This window comes from Antechinus flavipes, chromosome 1, assembly GCF_016432865.1.
Source record: "Antechinus flavipes isolate AdamAnt ecotype Samford, QLD, Australia chromosome 1, AdamAnt_v2, whole genome shotgun sequence".
Taxonomy (NCBI): Eukaryota; Metazoa; Chordata; class Mammalia; order Dasyuromorphia; family Dasyuridae; genus Antechinus; species Antechinus flavipes.
Genome location: NC_067398.1, coordinates 208,664,125 through 208,670,124, shown reverse-complemented (window position 1 = coordinate 208,670,124; position 6,000 = coordinate 208,664,125).

The window sequence follows — 6,000 nt, the reverse complement described above, 5'->3', positions numbered from 1 at the left end:
GAGAGGTAGAGAGGGAGAAGGGGGAAAAGAGGGAGAAGAGGAGAGAGGTGAAAAAAGGGAGAGGGGGGAGAGAGAAGGAGGAAAGAAGAGAGGGAAAGAGGAAGAGAAGGAGAGAGGGAGGGGAGACAGAAAGAGAAACAGAGACAGAAAGAGGATAGATGAATAGATAGATAAATAATAGAGTGAGTAAGCACTTTACTAACATACCAGGCATTTTGTAGGTGCTAGGGATAAAAATTCAGGGAGAAATATATTCCATTTATGATTAAAACCGAACATATATTCACAGAGATGAAAGATGGTATAACACATATAGAAAGTTTGGGAGGGAGTAATGTATCTTTTTTTAAATATATTTTATTTTATTTTATAATAACTTTATATTGACAGAATCCATGCCAGGGTAATTTTTTTACAACATTATCCCTTGTACTCGCTTCTGTTCCGATTTTTCCCCTCCCTCCCTCAGATGGCAAGCAGTCCTATATATGTTAGATATGTTGAAGTATATTCTAGATACAATATATGTTTGCAGAACCAAACAGTTCTCTTGTTGCACAGGGAGAATTGGATTCAGGAGGTAAAAATAACCCGGGAAGACAAACAAAAATGCAAATAGTTCACATTCGTTTCCCAGTGTTCTTTCTTTGAGTGTAGCTGCTTCTGTCCATCATTTATCAATTGAAACTCAGGTCTCTTTGTCAAAGAAATCCACTTCCATCAGAATACATCCTCATACAATATCGTTGTTGAAGTGTATAATGATCTCCTGGTTCTGCTCATTTCACTTAGCATCAGTCCATGTAGGTCTCTCCAAGCCTCTCTGTATTCATCCTGCTGGTCATTTCTTACAGAACAATAATATTCCATAACATTCATATACCACAATTTACCCAGCCATTCTCCAATTGATGGGCATCCATTCAATTTCCAGTTTCTAGCCACTACAAACAGGGCTGCCACAAACATTTTGGCACATACAGGTCCCTTTCCCTTCTTTAGTATCTCTTTGGGGTATAAGCCCAGTAGTATCACTGCTGGATCAAAGGGTATACACAGTTTGATAACTTTTTGGGCATAATTCCAGATTGCTCTCCAGAATGGTTGGATTCGTTCACGACTCCACCAACAATGCATCAGTGTCCCAGTTTTCCCGCATGCCCTCCAACATTCCTCATTATTTTTTCCTGTCATCTTAGCCAATCTGACAGGTGTGTAGTGGTATCTCAGAGTTGTCTTAATTTGCATTTCTCTGATCAATAATGATTTGGAATACTTTTTCATATGAATGGTAATAGTTTCAATTTCATCCTCTGAAAATTGTCTGTTCATATCCTTTGACCATTTATCAATTGGAGAATGGCTTGATTTCTTATAAATTAGAGTCAGTTCTCCATATATTTTGGAAATGAGGCCTTTATCAGAACCTTTAACTGTGAAGATGTTTTCCCAGTTTGTTGCTTCCCTTCTAATCTTGTTTGCATTAGTTTTGTTTGTACAAAGGCTTTTTAATTTGATATAATCAAAATTTTCTATTTTGTGATCAGTAATGGTCTCTAGTTCATCTTTGGTCACAAATTTCTTTCTCCTCCACAAGTCTGAGAGATAAACTATCCTATGTTCCTCTAATTTATTTGTAATCTCGTTCTTTATGCCTAGGTCATGGACCCATTTTGATCTTATCTTGGTATATGGTGTTAAGTGTGGGTCCATGCCTAATTTTTGCCATACTAATTTCCAGTTATCCCAGCAGTTTTTATCAAATAATGAATTCTTATCCCAAAAGTTAGGATCTTTGGGTTTGTCAAACACTAGATTGCTATAGTTGACTATTCTGTCTTGTGAACCTAACCTTTTCCACTGATCAACTAATCTATTTCTTAGCCAATACCAAATGGTTTTGGTGACTGCTGCTTTATAATATAATTTTAGATCAGGTACAGCTAGGCCACCTTCATTTGATTTTTTTTTCATTAATTCCCTTGAGATTCTCAACTTTTTATTGTTCCATATGAATTTTGTTGTTATTTTTTCTAGATCATTAAAATATTTTCTTGGAAGTCTGATTGGTATAGCACTAAATAAATAGATTAGTTTAGGGAGTATTGTCATCTTTATTATATTCGCTCAGCCTATCCAAGAGCACTTAATATTTTTCCAATTATTTAAGTCTGACTTTATTTGTGTGGAGACTTTTTTATAATTTTGCTCATATAATTCCTGACTTTCCTTTGGTAGATAGATTCCCAAATATTTTATGCTATCAACAGTTATTCTGAATGGAATTTCTCTTTGTATCTCTTGCTGTTGGATTTTGTTGGTGATATAGGGAGTAATGTATCTTAAGGCTAGAAAGGTAGGTTATAGAAGTTAAACGCCAATGAGAATTTATATATGATCCTTAGAGCACTGGATCCGGAATCAGAAATTCATGAGTTCAAATCCAACTTCAGACATTTAGTAGACGTGTGACCCTAAGCAAGTCACTTAACCATATTTGCTTCAATTTCTTCATCTGTACAATGAGCTGGAGAAGAAAATGATAAACCACTCCAGTATCTTTGCCAAGAACATTTTAAATAAGGCACATGAAGAGTCAGACATGACTGAAAAAAACAGGTAAAAGAGAACCAACTGAGTTTACTGAGCGGGAGAGATAACATGGTCATAAGTGTGCTGTAAGAAAATCACTTTATGGATTTCTCTGACAAAGAGACTTAACTGAGTTTCATTGGATAAATGATGGACAGAAACAGCTACACCCAAAGAAGGAATACTGGGAAATGAATGTGAACTATTTGATTTTTGATTTTCTTCCCGAGTTATTTTTACCTTCTGAATCCAATTCTCCCTGTGCAGCGGGAGAACTGTTCGGTTCTGCAAATATGTATTGTATCTAGGATATACTGCAACATATTTAACATATATAGGACTGCTTGCCATCTTGGGGGGGGGGGAGGAGGGAAGGAGGGGAAAAAAACGAAACATAAGTGATTGCAAGGGATAATGCTGTGTAAAAATTATCCTGGCATGGATTCTGTCAATACAAAGTTATTATTAAATAAAATTAAATTAAAAAAAAAAAAAGAAAGAAAGAAAATCACTTTAGCAAGTGTTTGGAGGATGGATTGAAATGGGGAGACATAAGGCAGGGACATTATTTCAATAGTCTAGAAAAAGAGGATAAGTATCTGAACTAGGGTGACGATTGTAGAAATGAACAGAAGGAACATATCCCAGATATAGAGGTAGAAACAACATAGTTATGTGGAATAAAGAGGTTAGAATGTCAGAAATATTGAAAATATGAAAATAAGGGTGATAGTGCTCTCAGTTAAAATTGGAAAGTTTAGAAAAAAGATAGATTTTGAGGGAGATAATGAAGAGTTTTATTTTCCAAGTGTTAAACTTGAAATGTCTGTGGAACATCCATTTCTGAAGGTCAAGGCTTGGTGATAAAAAACTGGAGTCCAAGAGAGAGGCTGAATCCAAAATCATCTGAGATTAAATCCAAAATCATCTGCATAGAGATGATACTTAAATGCAAGGGAGCTGATAATGTCCCTCGAGGAAAAAACATGTAGAAGAAAATGATATAGAATTGAGCCTTGAGGTCACTAACAGGTAAACCAGTTGGCAGAGAGAGACTGGAGATTAGAGAGGAAGGAAGGATGGTTGTAAAGAATAATGTACCAAAAAAGAGAGAGAGAAAGAGAGAGAGAGAGAGAGAGAGAGAGAGAGAAGGAATGGGAACAAAGTCATATGTAAAGTGAGCCCTGAATAGCCTTAGGTTTGGGATCTGTCAAAAAACAAATATACTCAGACTGCAATGTTGTTAATTATACCTTTACTAAGATCTACAACAGATACAAAAACATTATTGATTAAGCCTAGAGGATGAATCTGATAGCAGTTTCAGTTAGATGTTAATGTCAGTATACAGGCTCCTCTTGCCTCTATCCTCAATAGAAGCTCATCCCAGGGGTTGCTCAGTCAGCTGTTTAAAGAGGAACTTCTTAATTTGATTACATATCTTCAAATATACAATTTTGTTTTTTCTGCAAGAAGCCTTGTCTTCTTGTTAAGGTATTTCTTTCTTTCTTTTTTTTTTTTTGAATATATTTAAAGCAATTTTTATGTTTTAGAAGACCACTATATGCAGTTATTGGCCTTAAGGACCAGTTATTCATCAGAAACTGGAATAAAGGAGAAAGTGGGATAAGGATTCAAATTGGATCAATGAACTTCCATTGCAAGTTGGCACCTTCTCTGAAATGTATAGTTTTAGAGAGTTTCCTAAAATACTAAAAAGTCAAATGATTTTCCCAGTCACACAAACAATATGTGTTAGTCAGAACTTTAATGCTGGTCTTCCTGAGTTCAAAGCTAACTTTCCAGCCACTATGGTCAAGCCGTCTCTCAAAGGACAAGGTAGTTGGGGATAATGCCAAGTAATTTAAAAAGGCCAAAGATCAATTCAACAAATATTTATTAAGACTTGTGTATCCAGAACTATTCTAGACTCAGATTCAAATGACTTATGCCCTACTTCCCTATGAAGAGCTTATAATCCTCTGGGGAAATGCGTAGTTTGATTTAAAAAAAAAAAAAAAAAACATTATGACAATGCTAGATCATGTAACTCTACAGGACTTCAGAGAATGGCAAAAATTAATGTCAGTTTCTCATGGTCTCTAACTGCCAGTATCCTTTGAATAAGCAGAGTAAAGTGTTGTCAAAGAGAGGCTGACATTGATCTTATGACACAGATTCAACATGGCCAATTTTTTGTTTATTTTGTTTTTCATACCCAAGACCTTGGACAGCTCTACTTAGAGAACTTTCTAAAACTATACATTGCAGAGAAGGCATCAACTCTCAAAGGAAGTTCACTGGTCCAGTTTGCATCCTCATCTTACATTCTCCTTTACTCCAGTTTCTGATAAATAACTGGTCCTTAAAATACCAAGTTTTGCCATAGGCAGCAGAGGAAGACAAGGAACAACAGCTTTCCAAAGCCTCTGTGCTCCAAATCAAAGAGGTCTCACATGATTCTATCTCTTTCTCTTTCCAGGAAAATAAGCTCTGCCACTACAGCAAATGGGCCCAAGCCTACAAATACTGGTCCAAAAGTTGTGCTGTATCCCTGATTTTATCTGATGCATGTAGGTAGCCAAAGAGTTGGAGTAAAACTGGCTTAGTTCCCAAGGCTATTTCCATAGCTGCTGCCTACTGCTTCTAGTATTCAATTCCCCTGCTTTCTTAGTGGGGTAAAACACTAAGGCAAAATGGTTAATGGAATGGAAGTATGATCAGTTAGAAAATATATCATTCTAGGAAGAAAAAAGAAATGAAATGCCATTTCTCTTTTACATGGAAAATGATATTTTTAAAATAATGGTTTTCATACCAGCTGCTACCTCTGAGAACCCTGGGATTTCAGTATACAATGGTATACTTTGTTCTCTTTGGGTCTTATGCTCCTCCTCCTGGGGTGGACAGGTTAAATGAGATTGACTGAGATCCTGAGTGAGTAGAGTGAAAATAACCTAAGTTGCTGCTCCTCCCCTCCCTTTGTGTCATAGATAAAAACAGAAACCAGATAGATTTGATGCTCCAGGGAATGGGTAATGAAATCCAGAAGTTTTTATTTCCATGGCTATGGTTCAAATTCCACTGCCTAAAGGATTAACAGTCTAGTATCTCTATTATCCAAAGAAAGGACTAGGAGTGAGCAAGATAGTTAGCTGCTTAGAACTCATAAGCAGAGGTGGGAGAATAATATAAATCTCTTTAAAATATCATTTTGTGTAAACATACATACAGGCAGCATGTAGCAATGCAAAGACAGGTAGTTTGAGCTGTCATGGTGCTGAATGAGGTAGAAAAACTCCCTCTCTTCTTCTCACTTTGGAGAGATGTGGCTTTCTTTCAGCCCTCTTCCCTCAGAAATATGATTTATCTTTTATGCATGGCCCACTAATATATCTGACTTTATGA